Source organism: Vespa crabro, chromosome 2, assembly GCF_910589235.1.
Source record: "Vespa crabro chromosome 2, iyVesCrab1.2, whole genome shotgun sequence".
In the NCBI taxonomy this organism is placed as follows: Eukaryota; Metazoa; Arthropoda; class Insecta; order Hymenoptera; family Vespidae; genus Vespa; species Vespa crabro.
This window is the reverse complement of record NC_060956.1, coordinates 21,326,973-21,340,549: the sequence shown is the minus strand read 5'-3', so window position 1 is coordinate 21,340,549 and position 13,577 is coordinate 21,326,973. Positions and strand designations below refer to the sequence as shown.

At 39.2% G+C, this 13,577-nt stretch overlaps 1 protein-coding gene across 6 annotated transcripts in view; it reads right to left on the bottom strand.

The window, feature by feature from the left end:
- LOC124432962 (tetratricopeptide repeat protein 14 homolog) overlaps positions 1 to 13,577 on the bottom strand; it is a 338,911-nt gene that overhangs the window by 134,550 nt on the left and 190,784 nt on the right. For all 6 annotated transcript variants that reach the window (XM_046982360.1, XM_046982365.1, XM_046982363.1 and 3 more), the window contains one exon: positions 2,888 to 2,946. The gene's annotated coding sequence lies outside the window, so the exon portion shown is untranslated. The remainder of the gene's footprint in view (positions 1 to 2,887; positions 2,947 to 13,577) is intronic.

Genomic DNA, 13,577 nt, shown 5'->3' with positions numbered 1-13,577 from the left:
AAAGACATATTAAACTCGATGTACGAAGTATTTAGAAAATTATCCCTACTCTTTGATATTTTTTTATTTAAATTATCTTTATATCAGCGATAAGGGAGATAAAAATTCGTGTTAGCATATAAAAAGAAGAATCGTTTATTCGATCGAAAATGTTACCTTCTCGAACGATCGAGCGCTTATTTTGCGACTTTTATTTATCGGCGAAACGGAGATGACCCTCGGTCAAAGCGGTGGATCAAGGATCCTCGAAAAGGAATTCTCGGGAGTAGGAGAGAGAGAAAGAGAGAGAAAGAGAGAGAGAGAGAGAAGTAGTAGCGGCGGGTATAGTGAAGCGAAATATATTTCCGTGCTCAGCGGGACGTATTACCGACGAGACGGTCGTCCGATAATGTGTTTCTGATTGCCAGCACGACTATATTTCGTCGACGCCGGTTTTCGACGTTGCTGCTTCTCGACGGCATTTCTCGACCGCAAATCCATCCTTCGTCATACCGTCCTCGATATTACATACCCCCCCCCCTCCCGCCCCGCCCCGCCCCACCCCGTCCCCCTAACTTTGAGCATAGCTATATCTATCTAATACGAGATGAAAATTATACGGTCAGAGCATAACAGTAACGGAGATGTTTTTTTTTTCCTCTCTTCTTTTCTTTCTTTTTTCTGTCTTTTTTTTCTATTTTTTTTTCTTTTTTTTTCTTTTTTTTTCTTTTTTTTTTTTTTTTTACGAGTCCGTTCCATCCATAATTCGACATTATCGATATTTTTTCCTATCCTCTTTCTTTTCTTTTCTTTCCTTGTTTTTTGTATTCTTTTTTTTTTTTTTTCTCAATGTCACTCATATCATATGTAAATAATTTATCGACCAAGTTTACTTTGAAATTTTCAATTTACAACGTTTATTGTTAATGCATTAGAATTAATTACTATTATATTTAATTAGTGAAGGAAATAAGCAATTAATTGATTTGATATAATTTGAAGGAAAGAAAAAAAAGGAATTGACATAGATCGTTAGTATGTTAATAAGTTTATTCGAAAGTCTTTATTTTTCAATTTAATTAGTCATCCAGTCGATACGCTACATCGAACCTTAAATGTATCATCGTGAAAGACGCACGGTTAATAAGGAATTAGACTAGATTATTTTGAAAGGCATCTTCGTCAATACGGTATCATTTATCAGCGTCTATCAGCTTACAAAACCTTTCGGTAATCCGATTCGTATCGCGCGGAAGCGAGTAATTGCCTACGAGATAGATAGATAGATAGAGAGAGAGAGAGATAGATAGATAGATAGAGAGAGAGAGAGAGAGAGAAAGAAAAAATGCCCTGATATCGAATTCGCTCCCCCATTTTCAGCGGACGATTTCTCAGCGAGAAATTGAGAGTCTGTAAGGAGTAGAAGAAGAGAGGATCAGTCATCGGAGATCAGCCAGGATCACGAAGGACCACGTGATGGATCGGGACGATAGGCAACGACTATTACTTCTCTGTATTCGAGGAATAAATGTATTATTCAAAGTAAAATATATATATATATATATATATGTGTGTGTGTGTAAAAAAAAAGAAAGAAAGAGAGAAAGAAAAAAGAAAAAAAAAAAAAAAAAGAAAATAAAATGAAAAAAAAAAATGAGAATAAAAATAAATAAATAAGAAGGAAAGAAAAAAGAGAAGAAAATGGAGGAAAGGCAAGTGAACGAGAAAAAAAAAAAGAAAAAGGAAAAGAAGGAAGGAAAATGCGACCGCATGAAAGACCCGTTGGAAAATATCATCCGTAGTGTCGCGAGAGTAATATTATTTTTAATAATTTGTCGATCGCTGACTGTGAAACGATATCCTATAGGATACATGGTGCTCCGGTTGGATCATTAAAGAGAATGAATATCAATTAAATGGAAGTGATTTATGCATAAGCCCGTCCGCGACGTCATAAATATCGACAACGTTGAAATTTTTCGGCCAGGACGAATACTCGACGCGGCTCTCGGTAATTTATCGATGAATAGTAGGTAGTAGATTGTAAATAGAGTACGAGTATATCGTGAGAGCGAGAGAGAGAGAGAGAGAGAGAGAGAGAGGGAGAGACAGAGATGAGAATATACGCCTTAAGCGTTCGAGGACGCGTCGAAGCGGTCGTTTTTAATGAGATCCTGTAATATTTACCACATCTTCAATACAATTTTTCATCGGCACGTGCACCCTTTATATATCAAGCCGATCAAAATTTTACCGATCACGATACGATAGAAATTATGTCTCGATACTCGCGTATAATTCTAACGAAGGGATAACGTTCAAAGATATTAACATAAATTTTCTAACGTCCGTTATTATCACAAAATTGATATAAAGTATCTAACGTTGAAAGATTTAATTTCGTTTAATAAATATTAAAATGCGCGATAAACGAGACTTTAAGATATGCCATAAATCCGTTTATGAAATATTTTGCATTTAATGTAGAGAAATTTTGGATTTAATAAATGTATAAATATGTATATATTACACATAGATACTTACATACTCAAATAGATTACTAATAATAACGTTTATAGTAAAGGGAACAGCGTTAGTATTCGGAGCAAAGTACGTATGAAAATTCTTCTTGCTTATTATAATTAAAGAAACGAGGTCGAAGAGGAAGATACTGGTATCTTCTGTTTCCACGTGAGTAGAGGCGTAAAATTACATTGGTAATTTTTATTAAATTATTTACAAATGAGTTGAGCGAACGAATTTATTCGTTCGTTCATTCGTTGGACACGAGGATCATCATGCCTGAATTTTATAGGACGACGAATGCGATTTTCGAAAAATTTACATCCGGGTAATCGCGCATCTATAAATTATGGAGAAGTATACTAAAAAAACAACATTTACTCACCCCGTCCGTGGCATCATTTTTCAGAAGCAATTCAGTTAGAAACGATGTTTCACGTGAATCTGCAACACGGCCAAGCGAAAGAGAATTCGATTAGAGAGACGAATAGTATTTTTTAATGAAAGTGTATAAAAATGAAACGAAAAAAGAAACGAAGAAAAAAAAAGGAAAAACAAAAAGAAAAGTTTTTCAAGCAATTAAAATAGAAGCAAAAAAAAAAGAAGAAAGAAAAAACGAAGAAGAAAAAAAAATTAAAAAAAAAAAAAAAAAATAAAAAGGAAAAATAAAGAGAAAGAAAAGTAAAGGAAGCAACGAAAAAGAACGAATGAGAAATATTGTAGATACTAAGAGAAATGAATTTTTCAGTGTCGATTATCCTGGGGTAAGACGGTAAACCGAGGAGGACTTGGGTACGATATCAGGGCGGGCTGTTTGCATGAGAAAATCACCACGTCCTTCGTGCCCTTCTTATGTAATCCGTCTGTTAAAATATCAATCTCAACATTTCACTCTTTACACATCATTCCGCGCAGGGGTGGCCCCGATCCTCACCCTTCTACTCTGTCTGGACGAGGTCATCAAAGATGCAAGAGCAATCAGCGGAGCTAGTCGGCCGGACGAGCAAGCAGAGAACCGGCAAACCCCTGGTGCAGTGCCGTTGCAACCCCCTTTGCACCCTCCCGCCCGTCCCCACTCCCCTTTGCACCCGCGCCGCCCCTGGGAAGAGGGCATAGTATTTTCTTTGAACGTCTAAATCGATCCCTCGCGTAAAAAGGAAAAAAAAGGTAAGGAGCAAAGAAAAAGAAAAGAAAAAAGAAATTAAAAAAAAGAAGGAAAGAAAGAGAAGCTAAAGAAAGAGAGAGAGAGAGAGAGAGAGAGAGAGAGAGAGAGAGATAGAAAGAAAAAGAAAAAAGTATGGAAGAAAAGAAAAAGAAAATACTCAAGCGTAAGCCCCCTTTCGAGAATAGGTCACGAGAGTCTCCTTATTAAAAGATCTATGTTCTCGCAATATTATGAAAAGGCAATATCGAAGGAAAGCAATTGCGTTAAGATGAATGAATACAGGGTGAAGAAAAGGACGTGTGCCTTTCGACGACGATTCGCACCTTCTTTTCGTTGGCTGTTAATATCACCGGCATCAGCCGTGCGGACGATCGTAAGATCAATCGCATTAACGAGAAAGCTTCTATTTTCGCCTCGTCTCTTGCTATATATATATATAGCAAAAGAGAGAGAGAGAGAGAGAGAGAGAGAGAAAGAGAAAGGAACATCAAAGGGATTCGGGCCGATACTCTCTCTCTGGGAGCAACGACGCGTATCGCTACGAATCGTCGTTGAAATCACTGCCATACTCTTCCCTCTTGGTACGGTTCCGTTCTCTTCGAGCGTTTTCGATCGTGCGGAGAGAGATAGAGAGAGAGAGAGAGAGAGAGAGAGAGAGAGAGAGAGAGAGAGAGAGAATGAGAGAGAAAAGAGCACCATGGCTTGCCTTTGAGAAGGGAGGGGAGGATGGGGTGGCCTCGCTCCATCTATGCTTTCGATGCTGCTGCTGCTGCTGCTGCTGCTGCTGCTGCTGCTACTGGAAAGAGTAGAAGGGGGATTGGAGGGAGGGGGTGGGTTTGGGAGAGGTAGAAAAGGGAGGAGAGAATAGGGCGAACTCTATTAAAAATGCAATATTCTCGTTAATCCGCGCCGGTATGTGGCGCCGGCTAATTAGGGAGTACGTGGGAGAGGGGACACGTACGTTTTCACCCCCCGTTGTCATGCAAATACCCCGTGGTGGGCGCCGGGGACGCCATATTGAGCTACGTTACCCGCTTACGAGTCTCACGCGTACCTCTATCTATCTCTATGTATAAGCGGCGAAATCGCTTTATACGAAGTCGTATACTTGCCCTCCGAAATTGCTGCTTCATACTCCTCATAGTGATCGTCCTTTAAAAGGTGAACCAAAGAATTCTTTATGGATTGGGATTTCTTTTTCTTTTTCTTCCTTCTTCTCTTTTGCTTTCTTTCTTCCTTTTTTCTTTTCTTTTCATTTTTTTTTTCTTTTTTTTCTTTTTTCTCTTTCTTTCTCTTTAAGAAAACGAATAAAAAAAGACGAAGCGGTGTATCTTTATTTACGTAAAAAAGAAAAGAAGAAGAAAGAGAGAGAAAGAGAGAGAGGGGGCGAGAGAGAGAGAGAGAGAGAGAGAGAGAGAGGATAAAAAAAGGCTTTAAGTTTTTTATCTAGATAAAAATGCATAGCAAACGAAGTTCCTGAAGAGGATGATCATTGCGCGTGTGCGTAGTCGTTTATATAGTATAGGTGATCGAAGGTGCTGGGTGATGTCAGTAAGACAGAGAAAACAAGGAGGTAAAAGAGACAGAGAGAGAGAGAGAGAGGGAAAGAGAGGCTGAGGGAGAAGGAGAAATAGAGAGGGAGAAGCTGGAGGGTGAGTTATATCAATAAGCATCGAACAGCCACGGAGGACGGCAGGGAGCTGTTGATTAAGGGGCGAGCACAATGAGGACATATCCTCCGAGAAGGGAATGCGTCTGCGATGGATTCGCGCGAGGGGTCCCTCTCTCTCCCTCTCGATCTCATCTCCGGCAAGCGAGAGAGACTGTTAGACGCCGATTACCGCCGATCCTGGCCTTCACAATGCTCTCGTCTCTGTCATCTCTCCTCGAGTTGACTGGGTCACCTTGTTGCGAGCCTGAGGGAGAGCTTTAGGTGATAAAGCTACTGCTTGAAACGCCACTATGTATGTATGTACGTACGTACGTACATACGTACGTATGTATATGTGTATGTATGTATGTATGTATGTATGTATGTATGTCCCTTTGCTTTTCCTCTTTGAGTCTTCTCTTTAAGATTAACGTTATTAATCTCACGTTGGTACGTAAGCATTTATCCGATAAATAACGAAAGTTAAATTAAATTTCTTAATTATGAATCGAACGAGAAGATATTTCTTATCTGAATTGTAACCTTTTTTCTATCTTCAATTGTTCAATTTTTTTTTCTTTCTTTTTCTTTTTTTTCTCTTTTTTTTTTCAATTTTTTTCATACCTCACGTTAATCCCATTATAAGAGTTTTTATTAGATAAGAAGAGATATTGGTAATATAAGATCAACGGATATAGCTTGAACGATCCAATCTAGTTGGCAAATTAAGTAATGAAAGCAGTCGCGAGTAAAACTGACTTCCTTCGTTGGGAATAACACGAGGCAGTCTACGAGCAAGTATGTAAGTACGTCGAACGTTTCGTCGTCTCGTACCATAATCTCGAAGAGATCACAAACTTACAAAGTGTAATTTCTTTTTACAATTTTTTTTTCTTTTCTTTATTGTTTTTACATTCTTTCTTTCTTCATTCGTTCTCTTTTCTTTTTTTTCTTTCTTTCTTTCTTTCTTTCCTTTTTCCTTCTTTTTTTTTTTTCTATTCGTTTAATTCGAGATATTCCATTCGAATTGGTCAGATTTCGTCACGAAAAATTTCGACTTCATTCATCCTATCAATCTATCGCCTCTCACATCCCCCCCCCCACCCACCATCCCTCCGTTATATCATATCGTCATTCAGAATTTTCGTGACGTAGTTCACTTCCATCCGACATTTTCTTTCTTTTTCTTTTTTTTCTTTTTTTTTCTTTTTTTCTTTTTTTTTTTTTCGAACATCCATTTAAAACTTTTAATTGTCGTCGAACGAGTTTTACGTTCTCTCGCATCATCCAACGCATTATTAATGCGATCCAATGAGAGAATTTTATGAGAAGGATGACCGCGACGGTATGAATCGGTTCGAAGCATCGTAAAAAGGAAAATTGCCGATCGAAGGAAATCCTTGGAGGATCGAATTGATAGATATAGTAGTATCCAGATTCGGTTCGTTACTGAAACGCTTAATATTACGTGAAATTGATCGAAATAAAGGATTGATCAATGAGCTTCAACTTTTCTCTATTTCTAACGAGATATCGTCTATCGAACGTCGTTAGATCTCTCTTTATATCGCGATAAAAGGGAGAGAGAAAGAGAGAGAGAGAGAGAGAGAGAGAGAGAGAGAGTGGGAGAGGGCGAAAAAAGAGAGATCGAGAGGGTAGAAAAAGATCCAAATTTATCCACCTCTTTCTCCTTCATCCTCCGTCTAAAAAAAAGAAAAAGAAAAGGAAAAGAACGAAGAAAGAAAACGGTACCGAGAGAATACATATATATATATATATATATATATATATATATATATATATTTTTTTTTTTTCTTTACCTTTTTTCACACATTGGCCACACACACACACGCACATACATATATACACTTTAACACTTTCATTTCTCGCTCGTCGTTTTGCATAGCTTCTATGCTGTTCTTTTCTATGTACATATGTGCAACACACCGTCATCGATCGGCCTTTCGCGCTCGCACTATTTTCAAAAGCCATTCCCATCCTTTGTAATAACGAAGGTCCGTCTTCGCATTAAGCGCTAAACGAGGCCGTTCGATATATATATATATATATATGTGTGTGTGTGTGTGTGTGTGTGTGTATAGATAACTCTACCGTAGGTATGTAAACGCGCGACGGTGTGATCGCCTATAGTAAAACCCGAGTTTACGGCCTATCGAACGAGACGAGTTGCCTCTTTTCCAGAACGAATCGTTTCCTACCAACGAGAAACGTTTTCTCGTATCGACCGACAAGTAATAGTCAGATATGTTCTTACTCGAGTATACTCGTATGTATAGTTATATTATTCGATTAATTTGCAATATTCTCGAGATTATTTCAAACGCGATGAACACGAGGATTTTATTATAAGTTAAAAATGTACTAATAATAAATTAAAAATAAAGTATGATATTTTTTAACTCGTTGTGAAACGAAAGATTCGTTTTCCCATAATAAAAATGTAAATTATATTAATATTCTTATAAAAATAATCGATTAATCGATAAATAATGAAACGTACGTTTGACCCTTTACAATAGAAATAGTTTTCATTCGTTAGATTAACATGTATAACGTTTATTAGGCTCAAATCTCGTATAAAAATATTTATATGAAGAAAAATAATTAACAGATGATATTGTTATTTTTAATGATTGAAATTTTTTAAATTCAATTATTAAGTAAATACATCTGTTAACATAGTATCTATATGAGATTTTAATTTTACATAATGATATATGTGATATAATGAAAATAAATAAACACATACATAAATAAATATACATATATATATATATATATTTATATTTATTTATTTATTTATTTAAAAAATTTTACTATAATTATCGAATCGCTAACTCGAAAAGAGATTTAAGTAAGTAGAAAAGAACGAAAGCTTTAGCTCTGCGGTACAAGGTTTTTATCTCGCGATACTAAGCTCGTCCAGGCGTGTCCCAGTGCGAAACAAGCTCGTGGCAAAAGCTCGAATGAGAACGAGAGAGAGAGAGAGAGAGAGATAGATAGAGAGAAAGAGCGAGGTCACGGTACGGCCGTTCCTAAATTAACAGTAATGAAAATTGGTTATCAGTCGAAGCGGCGTCCTGCAGACCGAACAGCGTTACCGGCACCGGAGCGCGTAATATCCCATTGAGGAGACAGGAGAGAGGGGTAAAGGGATTCGGCTGCTGCAAGGGAAGCGGATCACGTTGACACAAAGCGCCCGTAATCCGTTTATCTTCTCTCCGGGCACTCCGCGCCCACGTGTTACGCTTCGCGTTATTCCAGGATAGCCTAGCCTGCCACCAGCCGTCTCTCTATCTCTTTCTCTCTCTCTATCTCTCTCTCTTTGTCTCTCTTTCTCTCTTTATCTCTTTTTCTCTTTTTCCCTTTCTCTCTCTCTCTCTCTCTCTCTCACGTGTAGAGTACGTTACACAATCTTACTCTTTTGCCCTTAGAAAGGATGAATCGCGAAGGATCTTACGGACATCTTCAACGAGATCGATATTACGAGAGAGAAAGAGAGAGAGAGAGAGAGAAACGATGGAGGAAAAGTCCTGCGTGTTAAATCGTGTCCGCGAAAGAGGATCGGTGCTTCGAGAAACGCTTTCGAATGGATCTTCTTTTATAAAAGAGACCTACGTGGAATCTCCTTTGCGACACGTATTTCTTGTGAGTAATGACTGTTGCAGCAAGAGGAGGAGTAAGAGGTGAAGAAAGAGATGGAGAAGGAATAGGTTGAGAAGGAGGAGGAGGTGGAGAAGAGTCGGTCTTCTTCGTCTGTTCGTTGTCGTCGGTTCCACCTGAAAACCGCTTAACGAATGACGGTGACGAGTCGCCGTCGTCCTCCGTCGTCGACGTCTCGCCATCATCATCTCTATCTATCGTCGTCGTCATCGTCGTCGTCGTACCCGTCGTGGTTGTCGTCGTCGTCGTCGTCGTCGTCGTCGTCGTCGTCCATGCTCGTCGTACATTTTGTCTCGTACGGAGAAGCACATTTGTCTCGAGACCGGGGGCGGTTTTGAATCCCGTTCGTCTCTTTCTCTCTCTCTCTCTCTCTCTCTCCTCTTTCACTCTTGGAGACGCACGCGTTTGCTTCTCTCTCTCTCTCTCTCTCTCTCTCTCTCTGTCTCTCTTTCTCTATCTCTCTTTCTTTCTCTTACTCGCTCGTTTGCTTTCTCTTTTCACTCGAGTTCTTGGGATTCGGCATGACGCGCCGTTGAAAGACGAGCGCTTCTGACAAAGGACTCCCTAATATATTACGCTTATTAATCCCTCCTGGTCGTCGACCAACCACCGCCACCACTATTCTCCTTCTTCTCTCTTCCAACTTCTCTTTTCTCTCTTTCACCTCTTCATCCACAACATAGTACCTCTCCGAACGTAGAAATATCCATGGTCGATTGCTAAAAGGGGCATACGGTGCTCTCGTTCGTAAAAAAAAAAAGAAAATAAAAGGAGAGAGAGAGAGAGAGAGAGAGAGGAAAGAAATACAAAAAAAGAAAAAAAATGACGAAAATGAAAAGGAAAAATAAAAAAAATAAAAAAAAAAAAAAGAAAAAAGGGAGAAGCAAGCAACGTTCGAGAGAAAATCGTGACGAGTACAATTCGAAAACAAGCGCGCTTTACTTCCCGTTTCCTCTTTATCGTCATCGTAGTCCTCGTAGTCGACATCTTGTCAGGTAGTGCGCGACCAGAATGTTGAAAAAAAAAAAAAAAAAAAAAAGAATGACACGCTCCCCCTCCGAAACGATTTCGTCCAGGATCCTTCCTCCGAGCTTTTGTTGGACCATTCAGCGATGCAAAAAAATTCGCGGCTCGACGCGTGCCATTCGATTTCTCGAAGCTTTTCTCTTCGTCTCCATCTCTCTCTCTCTCTCTCTCTCTCTCTCTCTCTCTCTCTCTCTCTCTCTCTTTCCTCTATCTATTTATCTCTCTTACTCGTTTGGTCGTTGTAAGCGATTTAATTGGACGGCCGAATTGTTGTTTCGTTCCTGGCTGAATGCTTCGGTTTTGGCCCTTTCTCTTCTTCTCTGTCTCTCTCTTTTCCACTCTCTCGCGAGCGAGTGAGCGAACGAGCTCGCTAACTCTCTCCTCTCGTATGTTTGCATTTAAGTGCCTATTCTCGGTATAGGCTCTCACATCCGTGTGACGTCTGTGTGCACGAGCGATTTTTATTTTATCCCGCCCTATATAAGTATATATATATATATATATATATATATATATATATATATATATATATATAATATATACATATAGGTCTCTCTCTCTCTCTCTCTCTCTCTCTATCTATCTATCTATCTCTCTTTCTCTTTTGGCATTTTTCGCCCGCTTGTTCTCTCGAAAATTTTCGCCAGGGCCAGACAGGTTGTGGGTAGAGCTTTTATTATATCCACCAGCTAGATTGTCTCGCGATGCTCGACAAAATTGTCGAAGAGAGTGAGAGAGAGAGAGAGAGAGAAACCGGGCATTCTCTCTCTCTCTCTTTGTTGCGTGCATTTATTTCTCGCCTTTCCTCGTACACTCTCGCGGACTCGTGTCTCTGTCTCGTAATTATTCGATTGCTCATTAAGAACTCTCCGTAAGTGGTAGGTAATACCTACTAAGTCGCGGCCGAAGATTTCGACAACGAATGGCTTCGTTCCGCTTTCTTCTTTTCTTTTCTTTCATTCTTTCTTTTTTTTTTCTCCTTTTTTTTTCTTTTTCCTTTTTTTTCTTAGTCGATGGAAAGTATCGCACACAATAGTCAAAAAGAAAAAAAAAAAAGAAAAAGAAAAAAGAAGGGCGTAGGCCCGACGACGGTAGGTATTATTAATAACGAATAATAATGCCAGGAATGACTTTTAATAGGTACATACACCTACGTGTGTACACAATCGCTTGTATGCGATTTTTGCGTTGAATAGAAAAAAAATATACGCGTCGTGATTCCGCGAGTATTTGAACGTGATTCTCTTAACGATGAATTCGATAAGAGTAGGAGGAAAGGAGAAAGAGAAAGAAAGAAAAAAAGAGAGAGAGAGAGAGAGAGAGAAAAGACAAAAAGAGAAAAAGAATAGATCCGTGAAAGGAGCGAAACGAGGAGGTTGTGGTGGCAGAGCACTAAGCAGAGCTAATCTCGTCGACTCGCTTGGTGCATCGGTGGGTGGCAGTGGTCGCTACGGCAAGCATGGCGTGTATTTGTTTCGCCGCATGGTGCATCGTGGAGTAACAATACCGGCACGGATCGAGTCGGCGGTCTTTTTGAAGGCAGCTGCCCCTTTCCTCCTCCATCGTTTTCTTCTTCATCTTCTTCTTCTTCTTCTTCTTCCTTTCTTTCTTTCTTTCTTTCTACGTCCCCACCTTTCTTTCGAGAGGGTCATCTTTCTTTTATTTTTTTCTCTTCTATCCTCTTTCTGATTCCTCCTCTTTATCACATTTCTTTCCTCTCATTTCTTTTTCCCATCGTATTCTCTAACCACATAAGCCTTATATGGTTATTAATTTTAAATCCTTATTTAGATTTATATTACGAGTTTAAAAATCTTTAAAATCTCGTACTTGCTAACGATTATCGATTTGTATCAACGATCCTAGATAATTCTATTCCTTATGAGAAAGAGAGAGAGAGAGAATATAATAACCGTCCTTCCTTTGCGATAGGAAGGGTACGAACGCGCAAGCTCTTCCCGATAGGATTAAGGGATAAGGAGCTTGTCCTTTACTCCTTCACTGCCATCTATCTAGTCCTAACACGAATAGCCCTTTTAGTCACGATCGCTTCGCTCTAATTGACTGTTAATTTACGTCAACTTACGATCGTTCTACGTTCCTTCGTTAAATGCGTAATCACGTGATGCCTAAATTTGCGGATTAATCCATAATAATCGGACGGATTAACATCCAAAGTCGAAGATCTCTATGTTTTCTTTTCTTTTTTTTTTTTCTTTTTTTTTTTTTAAAGCAAATCATTCTCGATCGAAAATAAATGAAACCTTGAAACGTTTTGAAAGTTTCGGTAACACTCGACTATTCCTCTTCTATACGTAATCCTCTTAAATTATCAGAAAAGAATACGAATTAGTCGAATGAGAAAGAGAACACGACGAGTTAACGAAGAGAGAGAGAGAGAGAGAGAGAGAGAGAGAGAGAGAGAGAGAGAGAGAGAGAGAGAGAGAGAGAGAGAGAGAGAGGAGAATGAAAAAAGTGAGCAAAGTCGAACGTCATCGTGGGTTGTGAATTATGGTCGGTCCTCCCACGCATGGGACGACGCATGCGTCGGGCCTCCCTTAAAACAATACGCCGACCAATCTCCGAAGGTAAAGGGGCTCTTGTCTCATTGGCTCGTTCCTTTGAGTCGATCCTTTTTCGACGCGTCCACCATACCCTTCTCACGAAAGCTACTTCCTTCGCTCACTGAACTCCTTTTCCTTCGTTTTTCTCTCGACGTTTCTCTCTCTCTCTCTCTTTCTCTCTTTCTCTTTCTTTCTTTCTCTCATTCTCTCTTTCTTTTTATCTCTTTCTCGTTGTCGTTCTATTTTCTTTTTTTTTTCTTGTTTTTTTTTTTTTTTTTTTTTCTTTTTATATTCGTAGAATATCTTTTTCATCAACGTAGTTGCATCGCAAAACGATATGCGTTCGCTTCATACGCTGGTAACAACGAAAAAAGAGAGAAAGAGAGAGAAAGAGAGAACTGTTATTTCAATGTCGTTCGTAATTAACCAGAGGTAAAACTAGCTCTCATCGGTAGGTCGTTATCTTTCCCACTTGCCATTGAAAATGTTGATATTTTTATAATTGCGACATTGTAGATGGAAATGGCGCGTAACAACGAAAACTCGGGCTCTGCTTTATCGCGAAAGCAGTGCCCGAGTTGTAGAGAGAGGTTGAAGTGGTATAGCGCGTTGGGTATAGGGCTGGTAGTCCAATCGATAGCATCGGGGTCGGACGATGAATTTTAATTTCTCCCCCTATTTCCGCCGTTGAGAGTACATAAACAGCGATGTTTGTTATTCTTGATAATGGAAGGGCGTTAGCGCCGAACGTAGCACGCTTTTCGGGACGTATACATTTTTCAGGATGGTCGTTTACGTCGCTCCATCGGGTGCTATGTATTACGACGAACGGATACGAAGTGTAAAGTTGCAAAATTAAAATATATTTCTTTTCCGGGACACGTGAATACGTGTAATATCGTTGGTTGGTAATTGTTAATTCTCGTTAAATTCGAACCTACATAAGTTACAAATATTATAAGTATATCATAAATTTTAATACTTT